The sequence below is a fragment of the Panicum virgatum genome, chromosome 9N, assembly GCF_016808335.1.
Source record: "Panicum virgatum strain AP13 chromosome 9N, P.virgatum_v5, whole genome shotgun sequence".
NCBI lineage: Eukaryota > Viridiplantae > Streptophyta > Magnoliopsida > Poales > Poaceae > Panicum > Panicum virgatum.
Genome location: NC_053153.1, coordinates 71,578,170 through 71,597,685, shown reverse-complemented (window position 1 = coordinate 71,597,685; position 19,516 = coordinate 71,578,170). Strand labels below are relative to the sequence as shown.

Below are 19,516 nucleotides of genomic sequence, written 5' to 3'. Positions count from 1 at the left end.
CCCCGGCACGCATCCGGTTCCTTTGATCAGAATACTAATGCTCGTACGAGCACTGTCGCTTTCCCTAGCTTCTCCAGACTCCAGGAATCCGGTGATCCAGATGACGCGGCGAAAAGATTTTTCACAGGACCGTGCGGCGTGCTGCCCTTGATCGAAACAAAAAAATAAAATTGCAGGAGCGAAACACGAACGCGATCCGGTGAAACAGGCGCACATGGAATGGGAGCAAAAAAAAAAGAAATCGGAGAGGCCACGGACACGGGGTAGCTAGGGGCTTGGCGCGAGGCGAGGGCGGGAACACGCCGCGGCGGAGGCGGCACATGCGCGGTGCCGCGCCGCGCCGCGCCGCGCCGGGCAGCCACAGGCGCCCACCGTTCGGCCCGTGGTTCCCCCGTGCGATCTCGTCGGTTTCGAGGCGATTCGGGCCGTCGGCCGGCCAACCACGGCGGCCGGCGCGCGCCCCGGTTTGCCCACGGAGCCCCGGGTTCGGACCCCGAGTCCTCTCGGCCCGTTCCCCGACCCGTCCGCCACCGCAACATGGCCCGCAGCGCCGATGGCGCCCGGCACATGCCGCGGCCTCGCGTGGGGCGTCGACACGTCCGCGCGCTCGCTTTGCCCCCCCTCTCTCTCCCCAGTCCCCACAGAGCCGCGCACATGCGCCCGCGGAGGAGGCCTGAACGGGATGGCGCGCTGCCCAACGCGCCGATCCGTGCCCGGACCCCGAGGGCGCACCACGTCGCCCAGGCGGCCAACAGGGAGGCGCCACGCGCACACGCCCGCACTTCCCTGCCTCGCCCAGGCCGTTGCCGTGTGCTGCCGCCTGTTCCCTGACGCTGACGGCGTGGTTTCTGCAGGCGGCCGCTGCGTGCGTGGCGCGCCGGCATACGCCGCGCGGCCTGCCGTGTTCCCGGAGTCTTGGGGTCGCGACAGCCAGGTAGGGGTCCAAACTCCAAGGGCACCCTGCTCGAGAGTTCCTCGTCCACGGGGGTAAGGTCTGGCGTTCTGCCCGGTTGGACCGACCGCGCAAAGCCGCGCGGCGTCCGCCCCCGCCGCGGCGCACGCAGCACGCAGCACGCAGCACGCAGCTCGCAAATCAGCCGCGGGCGCCGTTCCCGCGCGCCGCCCATACGGTAGTTTTCCCGCGTGCCGCCTGTCACGTGCCCGGCCGGTGGCCACGCGGTCCCAAGCCCTAGCCGTACCCCAGCCTAGCTACACTTAGCAAGTGACGCCCACCTTTGATTACGAGTGTCGCTAGGAGGACAGGGGGTCTCGATACGGGAGATCGCATCACCATCACCACATGCATTCTGATCCGATCCGGTAGCCCAGCAGCCGGCCACGACGAGGTAGTAGAAAGGGTCACGTTCCTATCTCGCTCGTGTATGCCATTGGGCCAATAAATAACGCTGGGTGCGGCACTAGCTAGACGGTGGCGTGCTTTCCGTCTCCGGCGATGCGAGAAACTCACTCCCTAGCTAACCCCTATAAGGAAGGCTTTCGAGCCAGAAATCTACTTGGAGCAAGCAAAAGATATGCAAAAACACACACCGGTTGCACTTGCACACCAGCATCATCCCAGATCAAGAAAAAGACCGGCGTACGCCTGCTAATCACTGTGTTCGGGAGGCTGGAGCTGGAGTGGTGTGAGAGAAAAATACTGTTACCTGGCTGGTGGCTGGAGGCTGGAGCTGGAGTAGTGTGAGAGAGAAATATTGTAGGGCTGGAGGGCTGCAGACCAGCCGAACACAGTGAATGGGGTTGACCCCGCCTCAAATCCGCCACTACCCATATTTCAAGAGCCCTAACTACCACCCGCCCCGACCCCATCCCGTCGGCCCAATGCCCCAACCCGCCCCAACCCGAAGTCACGACAAAAGATGATATGCGACTTACGCGCCGATCTACTACCATAGCGCCCCAACCCGTCCCAACTCGTCTGTGTCGTCAACCCAACCCGCCCCAACCCGTTTTATAGTGTCACCCGTTTCCACCCATCCAATAGTACTCGTATTAAAACCCACCCAAAAAATCCGTCAAACCCCGCCCCATTAGCAGGAGTAGGCCGGCGCGGCAAATGATCCATCCCACGATCCGCGTGTCGATCTGTGGAGCGGGGGGAGGAAGATCACGTGCCATGTCCCTCATCATGAGCTAGAAAGTCGCAACCTGGTAGAACCAACCTGAGGCCTAGTTTGGCAGCAAGAGGCATAAAACCCAGGGATAGGAACCCCCGAGGGGGATTTTCGTGGCAGGTGAGAACCCCCTCAATTCCATGGGGAGAAATCTCTGCTTGGGATTCATTCCCGGTAACCATTTGGAAGACAAATGGTAGAAATCCCTAGATACAAAGAAAATGATCAAATAAATTGGAAAAAATAAAAAAATTAGGTAACTTGTGTATCTTCTCTGGCAACGTCTACCACGGTTACAGAATGTAGAACATGTGGTTTGCCGTACACCCATAAATTAAAAAACAAAGATAAACGGCTATCAAGGCATAATGCATCTAACAGATTTGTATCATCCAACCATATCAGGTACTTGCATGCATATAAATAACACAACTGCAAAGAATCAAAAGGACTTGTAGCGCCATTAATAGTCAACTGCCATGTTGATTCATCACAAATATGTAAAACTTCACTTCTCTGAGATCATGCATTGGTTCCCACCAAGCACACTGCAAGTAACACAAAAAATAGCGACATGTTAACTCGGATTCAAAAAGTTAGATGTTAAAAGATATCTGCATTTTTCATACCACACACACAATATGATTCTACTTAAAATCAAACTTAAAAGGTCATCAGTTGTTACAATTCACTTTAAGAATTTCGAAAAATACTCCTAGTCTCCTACAGTACAGCTTAGATTCAACATATAATTTAGACCTCATATGTTCAATACCTTTTTCATGACAACCACATGTTTTATGCTACTAGAAAAAAATAATACTAGCAGCTAGTGCTAATTGAGGCTTCAGAATAACGCGAAGCTGCAGCTCGAGCACGTGCAGATGCTGCTGAGCAATGTGCCGGGGCTGCTGAGCAACGTGCACAAGTTTTGGAAGGCCAAGTCTCCACAGTGGTCGAAACAAATGAACAATTGCAACAAGAGCAGCAAGCCCAACGCGATGAGCTTAGTTTCTTGAGTGATGAGCTTATTTCCTTGCGTCAAACATAGAGTGGAGAGAACTTGATCAACAAATGGGTGACCTTATTGCACGCATACATTCTGGTGCTTTGCAGCCTCCATCAAACACATAATATGTGGAATTACAATTCAGATCTATGTGGACAGTGGACACCACCAAGTAGCACTCCAATATCAATGCAAGAAAATTGGCATCAAAGAGATCTGCTTCGATCATTAGTTTAATAAATTGTGATGATAAAGGTGTCACTTTTCACATATCAATTGTGATGATTTACTTACCACTGTTATAATAAAATAGTGAGAAGAAGAATTGACACAATAATTTCTAACAAAATCAAATGTTTTTGTGACAACAAAAGGTGCCACAAATGGATAGGCTAATAGTGCTACATTAATTCACCACTATTGGGTATAGTTATTTGTGGGGAACAAAATTTCAACACTACAATATTTTTGACTCGAGTATTTATGGCAATTGGCAACCAGTGGTTTTATGTTTTTCTGATTAGTTTTCACCACAATCCCCCCCCCAAACCCTTGTGATTAATCTAGCATCAAACACATTTTTTTCTTAGACCAAACAAGTATAATGTCTTCCTCAACTACTGTCTCTAGGCTTCACAGAATAAGAAATGCAGACCTGATTGCTTCAGTTTTATACCATTCATTGCTTCCACTGAGCACTCTGCAAGTAACACAAAAATTGACATTTCGCTTAGTTTACATGATTACAAAAGTATTAGAAATTCAGGTGCAAGACCAAAACAAAACTTCATCCATTCGATGATATCTATACTAACTCTACTTGCTTTTTCAGTCAGACATGATCAGACAAGTTTACATGGCTCAGTTTCATGGTTACAGAAAGTGCATATTCAGTCTTGAACAAGATTAGTCCAACTTGCTACACATGGATCACATCACATCCTAGCATGCATCAGATCAAATATGCAGAAGCGTGCTACACTTGCTCTGAAACTAGCTATTTTATTTCCAATAAATATCAATGTAGATTAGTATTTCATTAAAAATTGCACTGCCTAGCTAACTACCACTATTAGCATTGTCATGTTCTTTCGTGAAATGAGATGAAAAAAAGGCAAGTGTCGGTACCCTGCAACAGGGATACCCACTCTTACTGCAGCAAAGCAGGACCCGCGTAGTTATCCGTAGCTGCGCGGGAGAGACGGAGTAGCCAGGCCCCACAGGCCAGGCTTTTCCCTCACCAGGCCAACGGCCCCGGACCGTTCCCCGCCTGAGGATGGGTCCGGTGGCGCCACGTGTCTCCATGAAAGGGAAGCTCCAAGCTGACCGCCGAAGCCTCGGACCCCCAGAGGGGTCCGGGACCTCCTACGCCCGTCCGGACTCCCCTCACCGTGTAGGGGTCCGAAGCCGCCACGTGTCCCGGAGGCGTGGGATCGTGCGCGAGCCTTCCGGAGGAAGACTCGCCCACCTACCGCATTTAATGCGATAGACAAGGCGTGCTCTGCCGCCGTGGTACACAAGACAGCCTTTTGTCAGGCCCCGCTGCGCGCCGCGTATTACCAAGGAGCACAGTGCAGCCGCCTGAGCCGCGCCCGCGCAGAGCCCGCCTGTAGCATTAAACGGATACGACAGCACGGCACTTTTCCATCATGCCGCCTACGCCGCAAGCTACACCGCCCGCTTAAGCAATGTGACGGGCGGTGTCACTAGCTGCGACGGGCCTGACCTGACAAGACGACGCTAGGACATGATGGACGAAGGGCTCCGGGAGCAGGCGAGGGAATCCAAGAGAAAGATCTCCTTTGCCTGCGACGCCATAATGCATGAACAGTGCGTTAGGTTATACTACATCGTTGGACCCACCTGTCGGGGATCCAACGACTGTGTACGCGCCCCCTTGAGATATAAAAGGGAGGCGCTCGCTGTGCACAGGACAGATCCATACAGACTCAAGCTCTCGCACCTCCTCACGCTTGTGGGAAGGCAATACAACACACAGTGGATGTAGGGTATTACGCTCCGGCGGCCCGAACCACTCTAAATCCTGCTGTGTTTCTTGTGTTCTGAAGGGAGATCGATCTAAGACGAGCTACCCCCTGAGTACACACCCTCTGGGCTAGGGCGGGTGCCTTCCGCCACCCGGCCGTGGTTTGCAGCACCACGACATTTGGCGCGCCAGGTAGGGGAGGTAGCTCGTCGCATTTTCATCATCCGCTTTGTCCCCATGGTTCGTGTGGACGACGTGGAGATGACGGAGGGGGTGGCGTCCTCCACGCCACACGCCCCTCGCGTTACTGCTCCAGGGGCAACCGTGCCTGTGGAGCAGCCACCGTTGGCGGCGGCGCGAGCCGCCCGCCGGCAAGAGTCAGGGCGCCCATCAAGGGCCCCCTCACAGACTGCGAGCGGCGGAGCTCTAGCCGCGGCTAGGGAGTTGCTTCGCAACCCTCCGGCTGAGGCAGCCTCGCCAGACGCCCTGAGGCAGTGGCGAGACGACGTCGACCGTCTCCTCCACCTGGCTCAGGCCTCCCCCAGTTCTGCAAAGACTGGGCAACGACCTCCGCCTGGCAACGCGGTGGTACCTTACCACCAGCGTCAGGGCGGTGCGTCGGCATCTGTGCGCTCCCCCACCGTGAGGGGTGCACGAACAGAAGACTTGCGGGCGGAGCTCAACCGCCGGCGCGCGGGGGAGGATGCCCGCATCGCTGTCGAGAGGGCGCGAGAGCGCCGTCTCAACATTGAGGGACGCAACCTCAATGTCGATCTGGACGCGGCGGCACCCAGGCCTCCGGTGAACGCCCGGATTCAGCCAGGGGCACCGGTGGCCGGGGTGGGCTGTGCTGCGCTTGCGGAGCACCTCCGCGCCGTGGCGTGGCCACCCAAGTTCCGCCCCCACTTGCCGGAAAAGTACGACGGTACTACTAACCCGTCGGAATTCCTGCAGGTGTACGTTACTGCCATCACAGCAGCTGGTGGCAACGGCGCCGTCATGGCAAGCTACTTTCATGTAGCCTTGTCCGGGCCAGCCCGGACCTGGCTCATGAACCTCACACCTGGGACGATCCAGTCCTGGGAAGAGCTCTGTGCAAGGTTCACAGCGAACTTCGCCAGCGCCTACCAGCAGCATGGTGTGGAGGCACACCTTCACGCCGTGAGGCAAAAACCCGGGGAAACGCTTCGGGCTTTCATCTCGCGCTTCACTAAGGTACGGGGTACCATTCCTCGTATCTCAGATGCATCTATTATTACTGCTTTCCGTCAGGGGGTGCGTGATGAGAAGATGCTCGAGAAGCTGGCGACGCACGAGGTGGAAAGCGTCACTACGCTTTTCTCCCTGGCAGACAAGTGTGCCAGGGCCGCCGAGGGCCGTGCATGGCACTCAGCCCCCCAAGACGGAGACACCAAGGCTGGTGGCTCCAGCGCTACCGCTCAGGGCGGTGACAAGAAGAAGAAGAAGAACCGGGGTCGAGGGGAGCCGCATTCTGGCGGACCAGTCGTTGCAGCAGCAGCGCCACCAGCGGCGCCGGCTGCGGCGGCAGCGGCTGGGGGCCAGAATACACACGGCAAACGCCCTCGCCCGCAAGGTGGGAGCGGAGGTTCATGCCCAGTGCATCCCACCGCTCGCCACAGCGCTGCTGACTGCCGCGAGATCCAAAAGCTCGCGAAACGGGTCAGTGGGCGGCGGGAGCAGTCCTCTAAGGATGACTCACCCCCTCCTCGCCAGCGGGCCGGCAAGGAGAAGGCCTCTGACAGCAGGGCCGCAGCCGGGGAGAAGGAGCTGGGGTACCAATCCCCCGCTCGAGAGCTGAAGGGCGTCTATCACAACGACGACTCCGATTCCGACAACGGCGACCGCCGCAAGAAGCTGTACGTGATGTATGGCGGGAGCTGGGAGCTTGTCTCCCGGCGGGACGTGAAGACCCTTCGCCGGGAGGTCCTTTCGGCGAAGCCGGGGGTCCCGAGGGCGGCGCCGCACCAGAGGTGGATGAACACCACCATCTCTTTCGGGCCATCCGACTGCCCGGAGAATATGGCTGGAGCTGGTGTGCTACCTTTAGTCACGGCTCCTGTCATATCCAACGTGAGGCTCTACCACGTGCTGATTGACGGTGGGGCTGGCCTCAACGTCATCAGTTATGCAGCATTTAAGCAGCTGCAGATCCCAGAGTCCAAGCTGACTCCCTCTCGCCCATTCTCCGGGGTGGGCCCACATCCGGTGTTCCCCCTGGGGAGCATCACATTGCCGGTCACGTTCGGGACCGAGGAGAACTTCCGCACAGAAAGCGTCATGTTCGATGTTGCGGAGGTGAACCTCCCGTTCAACGCTATCATTGGCCGACCGGCACTCTACCGCTTCATGGCCATTGCCCACTATGGGTATTTGGTCTTGAAGATGCCTTCCCCTGCCGGAGTCCTCACCGTGCAGGGCGACCGCACCGCTGCCGTTGCTGCAGTTGAGAGACTGCACACTCTGGCGGCAGAGGCTGCACGCTCCGAGGAGGATCCGTCCACCTCGCAACCCAGGGCGCCTGCAAAGGCTCCCAAGGTCCAACCATCTGATCCGGACCAAGTTCCCGTGAAGTCGGTACAGATTGGGGCAGACACCACCAGGACCACCCGCATCGCGGGGAACCTGGAGGAGAAATAGGAAGACGCGCTCATCGCTTTCCTCCGGGCAAATGTCGACGTGTTCGCCTGGGAACCGTTGCAGATGCCCGGGATCCCCAGGGAAGTGATCGAGCACAATCTGAGGATCTACCCCGGCGCCACGCCGGTGCGCCAAAAACCTCGGAAGCAGTCTGTGGAGCGGCAGAACTTCATCCGCGAAGAAGTCCACAAGCTCCTACACGCTGGCTTCATCGAGGAGGTCCACCATCCCGAGTGGTTGGCCAATCCGGTCGTCGTCCCAAAAGCCAACGGGAAGCTCCGGATGTGCATCGACTACACCAGCCTCAACAAGGCATGTCCGAGAGACCCCTACCCTCTTCCGCGTATCGATCAGATCGTGGACTCCACCTCCGGGTGTGATCTTTTGTCTTTCCTAGATGCATACTCTGGTTTCCACCAGATTCAGATGTCTAGAGAGGATAGGAAGCATACTGCCTTTGTAACAGTAGATGGGCTTTATTGCTACATTGTCATGCCGTATGGTCTAAGGAATGCCTTACCCACGTTTGTGCGAGCTATGAACAAAACCTTCTGTAATCTAATTAGAGATATTGTTGAGGTTTATGTCGATGACGTTGTGGTCAAGACTAAGGTAGGATCAACACTAGTGGAGGACCTGTCCCTCGTCTTCGACCGTCTTCGCGCCACCCGCACGAAGCTGAACCCAGAGAAGTGCATCTTCGGCGTCTCAGCAGGGAAGCTGCTGGGTTTCCTGGTCTCGCATCGAGGCATCGAGGCAAACCCAGCCAAGATCAAGGCGATCGAAGCAATGAGGCCTCCTGGCCGCATCAAGGACGTCCAGAAGCTTACTGGGTCTCTCGCTGCTCTTAGCCGCTTCATATCGAGGCTGGCTGAGAGGGCCCTTCCCTTCTTCAAGCTGTTGAGGAGGTCCGGTCCATTTTCATGGACCGAAGAGGCTGAACAGGCCTTCCAGGAGCTGAAGCAGCACCTCACCTCGCTGCCAGTATTGGTGGCACCAGAACCCGGTGAGCCGTTGTTTCTGTATCTTGCTGCATCTGCGGAGGCGGTCAGCATGGTGCTGGTCGCCGAAAGGATGGAGCAAACCCGCCAGGGGAGCACCAAGGTCCTCTTAGCCGAGGATGGTGAGCCGGACCCCGGACACGGGGGCCCGTCAGCCTCACCCCAGCTTGAAGGTCCGGGCCCCGCACAGGCAGGTCCGGAGGAGCCTCATCCCATTGGGAGCCCAGAACCACTGGGGGCCCAAGGGACAGATGCGGTGGACAAGGACGAACTGGACCCAGGAACTAGGGTCCGGACCGTCCAAAAGCCAGTCTACTACGTCAGTGAAGTCCTCCACGAGGCAAAGGCCAGGTATCTTGAGACGCATAAGCTTATCTATGCAATACTTATTGCGTCCAGGAAACTGCGCCACTACTTTCAAGCACACCGAGTTGTTGTAGTGACCTCTTACCCATTAAGAGCGATTCTACACAATTCCAACGCCACAGGCAATATCGCCAAGTGGGCAGCAGAGCTGGCGGAGTTCCAACTGGAATTCCAGCCACGCCATGCGGTCAAAAGCCAGATCCTGGCTGATTTCATGGCGGAGTGGACTCCTTCCCCAAGCAACCCTGGAGGTCCCGCCATAAATGTTGGACCCCCGGAGCCGGAAATCAGGACACCAGTCTTCACCGAGCCTCACTGGACACTCTTCTTTGATGGGTCCGCCCGCGAGAAGTGGGCCGGAGCTGGTGTGGTCCTCATCGACCCAAACGAAGATCAGCTGAAGTACATGGTGCACCTTGAGTTCAAGGCCACCAACAACATGGCGGAATACGAGGCTCTGATCTTCGGCCTGACCCAAGCCCTCTCATTGGGGGTCCGGCAGCTTCTGGTGAAGGGGGACTCCCAGCTAATCATTAAGCAGGTCCGAGGGGATTGCAACTGCAATAATCCCCAGCTCGCGGCATACCTCATACACGTGAGGAAGCTCGAGAAGGATTTCGACGCCTTGGAACTACAACACGTTCCCCGCGAGCACAACTCAGCAGCAGATGATCTCTCTGCGAGAGCATCTACCTGGGCTTCTGTGCCTGAGGGTGTCTTTGAAAGACGGCTGCTGAAACCTACCGCCCAGCCTGCCGAGCCGGGTGACGGGGATCAAGCTGGCACCTCGAAGCTAGCGGTCCCGGCAGTATTCCACCTATGGTGCCCAACTAGGGCTGTGTGTTCTGTTGAGGAGCCTGTTGACCTCACAGAACCACCCCTATCTGCTTTGGGAGCTCCCGATGCATGGATCTCCGAGATCCGGGACTACCTGAAAGATGACATCCTCCCTGATGACGATGTGTCCGCTGAGCGCATAGTCCGATTGGCTAAACGCTACGCGGTGGTAGAAGGGGATCTCTACCGCCGTGGCGCCAACGGAGTCCTCATGCGATGCATTTCCCAGGGAGAGGGCCGCGAACTGCTTGCGGAGATCCATGGAGGCGAGTGCGGAAGTCATTCCTCCTCTCGCACGCTTGTTGGCAAGGCCTTTCGGCACGGCTTCTACTGGCCAACAGCACTCCAGGATGCGGCTGAGCTGGTAAGGTCCTGCAAAGCATGCCAGTTCCATGCAAAGCAAATACACACCCCAGCTCAAGCTCTACAGATGATTCCGCCCTCATGGCCATTTGCTGTGTGGGGTGTGGATATCCTGGGGCCTTTCCCCCGGGCTGTCGGCGGGTACCGGTTCCTCTATGTTGCCATCGACAAGTTCACTAAGTGGCCGGAGGTTACTCCTGTGGTGAATATTACTAAGAAATCAGCAGTCGCATTCCTCAGGTCCATTGTGTGCAGATTTGGCGTCCCAAACCGCATCATCGCGGACAACGGGACCCAGTTCAAAAGCAGACTTTTCCAAGAGTACTGTGAGGACATTGGCATCCAGCTATGCTTTGCGTCCGTGGCACATCCCCGCAGCAATGGACAGGTTGAGAGAGCGAATGCAGAGATCCTCAGGGGACTCAAGACCCGCACCTACAACTGCTTGAAAAAGCATGGTGCCAAATGGGTTGACGAGCTTCCATGTGTACTATGGGGCAACCGGACCACACCCAGCCGAGCCACCGGGGAGACTCCGTTCTTCCTGGTCTACGGGGCTGAAGCATGCCTTCCCCCAGAAATTCACCTGGGCTCACCACGGGTCCAGGCCTTTGACGAATCCATGCAGGAGCAGCTGCGGTGCGACGACGTGGACTTCGTTGACGAGCGAAGGTGGCGAGCAGCGATCCGAAATGCACGCTACAACCAGGCGCTCCGGCGCTACCGTCAACGGTTCGTGCACAGTAGGGAGCTCCGGGCTGGCGACCTCGTCCTCAGACGGATCCTGAACCGAGCGGGGCTCCACAAACTCTCCCCCAGCTGGGAGGGGCCTTTCAAGGTTACAGAGGTATGCCGGCCCGGATGTGTTCGCCTCGCCACAGAAGACGGAGTACCGCTGCCCAACCCGTGGAACATAGAGCATCTGCGTAAGTTTTACACCTAGGCAGAGCAGGGAAATAACCTTTCCTTTGTAATAAGATAGAGTTAGCGTGCGGCCCGGAGCGGTTGAGGGCTACCCTCGTAAACCCGACCTCTGGCATCCATCGCACTAGCGGCTAACGCGCGGCTCAGAGCGGTAGAGGTCCGACCTCATAAACCCGGCCTCTGACATCCATCGCGCAAGCCATGTACATCGAGATTGCAAAGGAAAGATTTTTTCCTAATTCTGTCTTTGTGTCAAAGTTAAATTACGCATTTCGATTCTCGTAATTTTCGCTTTTTTCTAACCCCCGCGGGACCTCTACTCTTGTTGCTGCAACTAAGATCTGCATTGAGCTGCTGGACTACCGTACAGGTCCGGACCCTCTTGCTGCAGGAGAGGGGTCCGGACCCCTAGGGACCTACTCTGGGGAGCGGGTACTTGTTTCCTGGGGTGGTTCGGAGTACAGTGTAGCCGCTTAGCTGGTTCCGTACCCAAAAGCCTGCACTCTCCACCACCCTGTAACGAGTACTCTAGTACCTGAAGCCAGGTAATTGGGGGCCCGGACCTCGACCCAGCTCAAGAGCTGGCTTCCTAAGTCCAACACGGCGTGTCCAGCACTATATCTCAAAGGATCGAGCACAGCAAAATGGCCTCACCCACTGCTGCGAAGGGTCTAGGACGAAGAAGCCGGGTCCGGAAAGATCGTACTGCTTCCTGGAGTGGTCCGGAGCCCTGCGTAGCGCCTTAGCCTGGTTCCGACCCTAAGCCTACGCACTCCCCCACTCTGTAACAAGTACAGAGCTACCTGGACCTGCGCATCTAGAGTCCTAGACCTGGTACCAAGCCTGGGATTAGTCAGGAATGAGCCCGCGGGTCTGCTCTAAGCTATAACTTTGAGGTGGTACACAGGTTCAAACCTGGCCGGTGGTAGACAGTCTCAAACCATTGAGCCTATCTACCAGGGGGGCCGAGTATCTGCTTCAAAGCTTTCATGCAGGATAAGAGCCAATCTCGGTGGTAGACAGACTCACAGCAGCTGAGTCTCTCTCCCAGGGGGCCCAGGCATCCGCTTTGTCCCACACATCATGGATGGATTCTGCATGCGTCAAATAGCTAAGTTGCAGTATCATTGCTACCATATAAGCAAATTTGATTCTTCTCTCTGTACTCCTGTATACCACGCAGGGAACAAGGCGCTTGCTCGCCTTGCAGGCTATGTGACACCTATGCCCAAGGTGGCAGACAGGTCCAGACAACTGAACCTATCCGCCAGGGGGCCAGGGCGCCGGGGTGCCGCATACCGCAAATCAACAACCGCCAAACAGCTAAGTTGAAGTTTCTTCTATTTCAAAAACTTTCAACTAATACAATGTTTGTTACATAATGCAAAAGAAAAAAGATACAATCCCCAGCCTAAGGGTCCGCAGGCTCTCGCTTGAAGTAGGCGGCGACGAAGTCAACGACCTCCCGCACGCTGTCCCGAGCGGCGGCCTCCGTCTCTGCTACAGGGCCATCGACCACGGGCGCCAGCGAGATGGCCGGGTCGTGGCTCCGGAGGCAGGTCAGGATGTGCTCCGCCACCATCCGGATCAGCTCGCGGCCCTCGGTTTCAAGCTGTCCAGTAAGGACCGGCCCCAGGCGCTGGAGCCTATCCGAAGCGGAGCTCAACACTGGGAGGGCGTCAGCTATCGAAGCTGGCGGCTGCGCCACCTGGATCGGGCTCATTCCAAATGGCACCAGTGCGAGGCTCGCTTCGGCCGCCCAGTCAGCGATCCGCTGAGCTCCAGCGCGCTGGTCTTCCTGGTGCTTCTGGACCGCCTCCCGGACAGCCTCCTGCACCCGGGTGTCCAAGGCCGCCTTGGCCACCTCCACCTCGCGGGACCTCTCCTCCAGCTCGCGGGATCTCTCCTCGAGTCCGCGGGACCGCTCCTCCAGCTTGGTCTCCTTCTGCTCCGCGTATACCTTCCGCTTCTTGAGCGACTCTCGCTGGCGCTCAAGCTCCTTCTCTATGGCGGTGGCGTGAGCTTCCCGCTTGGCAAGAGACTTCCGGTCCTCTTCCAAGTCCGCCTCGTCGGCAGTCAGCTGGCGGGCCCTCTCCTGCAGTTGTTCATGCCATCCCTGCAGAGTCGCGGAGAAGACGTCGAGCTCCTGCCTCCGGACCTCGAGGACCTCGCTGCGAGTCTCCAGTTCTGACTGCTGGGCTGCGAGGTGAGCCTCGAGGCCGGACCGCTGAGCAGCAAACCCAACAACCTCCAGGGTGAAGTCCTGCTCCCGCTGTGCCAAGGATTTCTCCCGATTCGACACTGCGAGCTCTCGGTCAAACACCTTCTTAAGGCTGGCTCGGTAGGCCTCTTGGTCCGACTTGAGCTTCGACCGAGCTTCCGCAGCGCGGGAGGCTTCCGCCTTCGTGTGCGCCTCCAGGCGGGTGTGCCAGTCGGAGAGGCGCTGACGCTCGCTCTCCAGCGCAGACCACTCCCGCCGGAAGGCCACCTCGGCGGAGGAGGTTGCCTCTTCAATCGAACGCCGAACTCGCAACAGCACCTGAGGAAGCGGAGTCGCATCCCTCCTCCGGGGGATTGGAGCTGCAGGAGCCGCCTGCCAAACACCACCTCCAACTCTTCCTCCGCAGCAGGACCGGAGCTGGAGGTAGGGGCTTCCGCTGCGGCACCTGTCTCCGGCGCTTCCGCTGCCGCCGAGTCAGGCGCGGCCGGGCCCAGCTCCGGCGCCTCCGCTGCCGCCGAGTCGGGCGCGGCCGGGCCCAGCTCCGGCGCTTCCGCTGCCGCCGAGGTCAGGCGCGGCCGGGCCCAGCTCCGGCGCCTCCGCTGCCGCCGAGTCAGGCGCGGCCGGGCCCAGCTCCGGCGCCTCCGCTGCCGCCGAGTCGGGCGCGGCCGGGCCCAGCTCCGGCGCTTCCCGCTGCCGCGAGTCAGGCGCGGCCGGGCCCAGCTCCGGCGCCTCCGTGCCGCGAGTTGGGCGCGGCCCGGGCCCAGCTCGGAGCCTCCGATGCCGCCGAGTCGGGCGCGGCCGGGCCCAGCTCCGGGGGCCCACCGCCGATGCCGCCGAGTCGGGCGCGGCCTGGCCCAGCTACGGCGCCCCCGCTGCCGCCGCGTCGGGCGCGCGGGCCAGCTCGGGCCTCCCCTGCCACCGAGTCGGGCAAGGCGGGCCCAGCTCGGCGCCCCCGTGCCGCACGAGTCGGGCGCCGTCGGGCCCAGTCCGGGCCCCCGCTGCCGCAGAGTCTGGGCGCGGCGGACCAAGCTGTGGTGCCCGCTGCCGACAATTCGGGCTGCGGCCGAACCTAACTCGGTCTCCCGCTGCCAGCTGTGTGCAGACACGGCCGCATCGAGTGCCCCCGCCACCAATACGTCAGGAGCGGCTGCACCCAGCACCGGCGCCACCGCCGCTGCCGCTTGCTGCACAGAGCCCTGCAGAGTCTGGAAATGGCATGACAGTCAGCATCGCATCATGTGTCACGGAGTTAGCAACAGGACGCCGTACCTGAGGGTCCCGCACCTACTGCCACCGTCGCTGTCGATGCCGAGGTCGCTGCCGCCCGGGCACCTGCTGATGTGCCAACGGTGGTAGAAGAACCGCTGGGGCGGGAAGCCCTGGTAGCAAGGCAGAAAAGCCGTCAACACAAAAAAACACAACACCGGCGCAAGGGAGGAGAGCAAGATGACACTAACCCAGCAGAACCGGGGACCCAGCGTCCCCGGAGCCCGGGCCTCTTCTCTTGCGGCTGCTGCTGTTGCTGTTGCTGTTGTTGCCCCTGCAGCTGCGATACAGGCGTAACCCGGGCCTGCGCCCGTTGCTGCTGTACCTGCGACTGCGGCATGGGTGCAGCCCGGGGTCGCTCCTGTTGCTGCTGCTGCCGTCCGCGTGCCTGCTGCCGCTGCTCCTGCAGCTGCTCCTGCTGCGGCCGCTCTTGCTGCCGGCGCGATGAATTCCTCGGCGGCGATGGTGGTGGTCCAGTTACGCCAGAGGACCCGTGGGGGCCAGCAGCCCGGGAGCTACCCTGGCCTGCGCCCTCGGAAGACCTCTGGCGCTTCGCGACGGGCTCCGACACCAGGGTCCCGTCGCCCCGGAGTAGCCTCCGCCGGCCTACGTCCCCTGACGACGCACCGGAGCTGCTCTGGGCCCGGCTGGAGCCGGCCGCAGCCGCGGCCTGTTTCCCCTTCGTAGTGGCACCGGACCCCGCAGCGCTTAGCGTAGCCTGATCCCCGGACGAGCCAGGGATCCGGAGCCCACGGTTCGGGTCACCCCCGGTCTGCCGCGGGGCCAGTCCCCCGTCGTCCAGGGTTGGCAGGGTGGCCAGCACCGCCACCCTCGCTGGGTCCTCGCAGAGGGGGACTATGCTCTGCGGGAGGATCAGATTCTCTGCGATGAAGGTGTCTCCCGTCACGTTCCGCACCAGGACCTCCAAGGCCTCCTGGGTCAGGTCGCTTCCCTCCCCGCGGTGGGTCCTGCTGCAATCGTTGAGGCCGGTGAAGCTCCACGCCGGTCGCGGCCGTTGCTTCAGGGGGGCGATCCGGCGCTTCACGAAGTCGCCGAGCACGTGCCACGAGGTGAGGCCGCTCCCTGCCAGTGACCTGATCTTATCCAGCACGGAGTCGAACTCCGGCTGCAGCGATGGCTTGGCCCTCCAGGATGCTTTGTCGGAGGCGGGCCCCGCGGTCGGCAGGACAAGGCGCTCGTTGGCTTCAGTGGTGGCAACCACCCAATCCCTGCGCCACTCCTCCCACCTTCCGCCAGCAAGGCCCGGAATGTAAGGAGTCGGCAGATCGCTCCTTATCTGGAAGTAGTACCCTCCCACTTCGTCCTTGCTCCTTCCGGACTTCACCAGGATGAAGAAGTAGCGGAAGAGGATGACGCAGGGACGCACTCCTACGAACATCTCGCATAAATGCACAAAGATGGACGCCAGGAGGAGGGAGTGGGGCGTCAGATGCTGAAGCTGGAGGCCGAAGTCTTCCAGCAGCAGCAGCAAGAATGAAGAAATCGGCAGCCCCACGCCGGCGGAGACGTGCGAGGTAAATAGCACGAACTCCCCGGCGCGGAGGTTGCCAAGGGGAACTGAGCCTGCTCGCACCCCCCAGCCGGTCTCCTGAGCGCTCCACCCGAGCAGGCGGCGCACTGTGTTCAGCTCTCCCTCGGTCTGGAAGCGACGGGGATGAACAAGGGATGCCATCTCCTGACGGGCGAGGAAGGAGCCTGTGTAGGGGGGAGAGAAGGTCAAGGAAGGCTCGGAGGCAAAGGGGCGCAAAGGCTGGAGGAAGAAGACGAATGCGGGAAAGCAACCATAGGATACGGTATGCCCCGTTATAAAGCCTGTCTCAACCAGCGCGCCCCGGAACCGTCGCCGGAACTCAAGCGACGCTCGCACCAGGAGTTAGCCGCCCAGTCCATGACGTGAGGGGCCCAGGCCCACCTGTCAGGGAGGGTGGGTAATCAACGGGGGTGCGAAAAGGCGGGATCCGAACCGTCGCCCGCGCGCGTGAAGCAAGGCGGAAGCCGAGCTGACGTGCGCGCATTAATCATAGGCGTGGCCGAGCTTTTCGGGAGCTGCGCCGGTGGTAAATGATCCGTTTACTCCGGCCGCAACAATGCCAAACGTCGCGCGTGTGACTAAGTGAACCGCTTATCGTGGGGCCCTTAGTCAGTAATCCGTTGCGACGTGATGAGGCAGCAACCAACCCAATGGGTAGTCAAAGCCGGTCAAGACCTGCAGAAAGGAGCTTCAAGCTATATAGTACCAAATCGCAGAAGTGGCCCCACCTGTGGGCTCGTACCTCCCCCAAGGTGGGCCCGGGGGCCACTGTCGGTACCCTGCAACAGGGATACCCACTCTTACTGCAGCAAAGCAGGACCCGCGTAGTTATCCGTAGCTGCGCGGGAGAGACGGAGTAGCCAGGCCCCACAGGCCAGGCTTTTCCCTCACCAGGCCAACGGCCCCGGACCGTTCCCCGCCTGAGGATGGGTCCGGTGGCGCCACGTGTCTCCATGAAAGGGAAGCTCCAAGCTGACCGCCGAAGCCTCGGACCCCCAGAGGGGTCCGGGACCTCCTACGCCCGTCCGGACTCCCCTCACCGTGTAGGGGTCCGAAGCCGCCACGTGTCCCGGAGGCGTGGGATCGTGCGCGAGCCTTCCGGAGGAAGACTCGCCCACCTACCGCATTTAATGCGATAGACAAGGCGTGCTCTGCCGCCGTGGTACACAAGACAGCCTTTTGTCAGGCCCCGCTGCGCGCCGCGTATTACCAAGGAGCACAGTGCAGCCGCCTGAGCCGCGCCCGCGCAGAGCCCGCCTGTAGCATTAAACGGATACGACAGCACGGCACTTTTCCATCATGCCGCCTACGCCGCAAGCTACACCGCCCGCTTAAGCAATGTGACGGGCGGTGTCACTAGCTGCGACGGGCCTGACCTGACAAGACGACGCTAGGACATGATGGACGAAGGGCTCCGGGAGCAGGCGAGGGAATCCAAGAGAAAGATCTCCTTTGCCTGCGACGCCATAATGCATGAACAGTGCGTTAGGTTATACTACATCGTTGGACCCACCTGTCGGGGATCCAACGACTGTGTACGCGCCCCCTTGAGATATAAAAGGGAGGCGCTCGCTGTGCACAGGACAGATCCATACAGACTCAAGCTCTCGCACCTCCTCACGCTTGTGGGAAGGCAATACAACACACAGTGGATGTAGGGTATTACGCTCCGGCGGCCCGAACCACTCTAAATCCTGCTGTGTTTCTTGTGTTCTGAAGGGAGATCGATCTAAGACGAGCTACCCCCTGAGTACACACCCTCTGGGCTAGGGCGGGTGCCTTCCGCCACCCGGCCGTGGTTTGCAGCACCACGACAGCAAGAATGAGAATGCAGGTACCAAATGCACTAATATTTCAAGCCAAGCCACCAGCAGTTAGTAGTAGGAGCTGGTTCGATGGATCAGGATAAAACAAAACGCACACTGCCGGCCGGCCACCTCACCAGCCTACTGCATACACATGATACAGCATCACCAGCCTGCATACACATGATACGACAGCTTGAGAAACAAACAAAGAGAACTGCAGGAACAACAAGCCCACCTAGTAGATCTTGACGACATGCCGCTGAAGTGATAAGATAAGATCCTCACACTCCCACGACCAACTGCCTCAGATTGTCGTTTATTCGTGGCTGCAGCTCTTCTTCCCTGCGATCTACAAGAAAAGGTACGAGGAGATACTAGCGGGGGCACGGAGCAGATGCGACGCGTAGATCGGATCGACTCACCTGATGTGGTGGCGATGGAGACGAGTACAGCGAGGCGACCAGCGGTGGCGGCGGAGAAGGAGAGCGCCACCGCGGTGGGTGGGAGGGGGCAGAGGAGAGCACGTACGCGCAGTGGCGACGGGGAAGGAGGAGGAGAGCGCGACCAAGGCGGCGTGCGACGGCGGAGGAGGTGAGTGCAGCGGTGGTGATGGGGAGCGGAGGAGTCGAGTCGATGCGGGGAACGATGCCTGGTGTCCTGAGGTCGGGCTTATTTCCACGTGGAAAACCGGCTCAATCGGGCTGGAGATCCTCGTTAGGCAGGCTTCCAAACGCGCCGGTTGAGTGGCCCGTGAAAACTTTCCACGCGGCCTGCCTCCACGGGGAAATGGCCGGAACCCGGCGGGGAAACAAGCTGCCAAACGAGCCCTGAGAGGATGTGCAGGACGGGCGAGAAATTCTGCGAGAGGGGGGGGGGGCATGTGCGGAAAGGACAGCATCATTAGGGGGTAGATCCGCAGGGGTAAAGCTACTCGAATGGCTTAAAAGATTCGTCTCGTGGTTTCCAAGTGAGTTTTGAAATTATTTTTTTAATTAGTATCCGAAAAGTCTTCCCGACATCCGGTCAAAGTACTGATTTGACATCCAAAAATTTTTAGACGGGGAACTAAACGCGCCCTGACTCTGAGAGAGAGTTCTTTGCGTCGTCCTTTGAATTCTTTGGCGACCGCCGATGGTCTTCTTTGTCCTCGGAATTCATGGCACGTTTAGTCTTTTCTAATGTGCTTAGCACCCGGAGGCAGTTTTTCTTTTCTGACCGAGTGATCATGAATTCCGGTTTTCCTTTGGCCTGCATTGACAGGTCCAAGAAACAGAGGAACCCGTCCAGCATCTTCCAGTTCCAGGTACACAGTTAGCTTGGACGGCAAGCAACAGGGGAAGGGATGAAATGGATGGACGCGCGGCGGCGCTGGGCCATCAGCCATCAGCCACT

The 19,516-nt window shown here is 58.9% G+C and overlaps 1 long non-coding RNA gene across 2 annotated transcripts; it reads right to left on the bottom strand.

The window, feature by feature from the left end:
* Positions 1 to 2,379: 2,379 nt before the first annotated feature.
* Positions 2,380 to 18,645, bottom strand: LOC120692551. 2 transcript variants are annotated; one of them, XR_005682667.1, is made up of 5 exons: positions 18,547 to 18,645; positions 18,360 to 18,473; positions 18,155 to 18,294; positions 3,797 to 3,841; positions 2,380 to 2,680 (listed from the first exon to the last, which is right to left on the bottom strand). It is a non-coding gene; the product is annotated as an uncharacterized LOC120692551 (long non-coding RNA). The 2 variants fall into 2 exon arrangements; XR_005682666.1 differs by having other exon boundaries at positions 18,360 to 18,561.
* Between the last annotated feature and the right edge of the window lie 871 nt (positions 18,646 to 19,516).